The following is a 373-nucleotide window of genomic DNA, read 5'->3' as shown; positions in this document are numbered from 1 at the left end:
TGAGAGTTTAGATGAGCAAGAACGTTCTTGCTCATCTAAACTCTCAAATCGGGTATACCCTAACCCTAACCCTAAACCTAACCCTAACCATAACCCTAAACCTAACCCTAACCCTAATCCTAACCCTAACCCTAACCCTAACGCAAAAAAGGGGCTTGAACGACCGACGGCTGGCGTACCTCCAGCCACTGCGAATAAATTTTTTTACCAAACTGAGGCCATAATAAAAATGTTGTTTGTTTGCCCTCACCCGACCGACCCGCTAAAAAGGGGCCGACTCAAACATTTTTATCGATCTTTCCGATTTTTTTTTTCTATATGTCTATAAGTTTCTGTATGTGGCAGGCCTGCGGCAACTGTACGCGGGCTATAG

This window comes from Priapulus caudatus, unplaced genomic scaffold (assembly GCF_000485595.1).
Source record: "Priapulus caudatus unplaced genomic scaffold, Priapulus_caudatus-5.0.1 Scaffold1461, whole genome shotgun sequence".
Taxonomy (NCBI): domain Eukaryota; kingdom Metazoa; phylum Priapulida; class Priapulimorpha; order Priapulimorphida; family Priapulidae; genus Priapulus; species Priapulus caudatus.
This window is presented reverse-complemented; position numbering follows the sequence as displayed.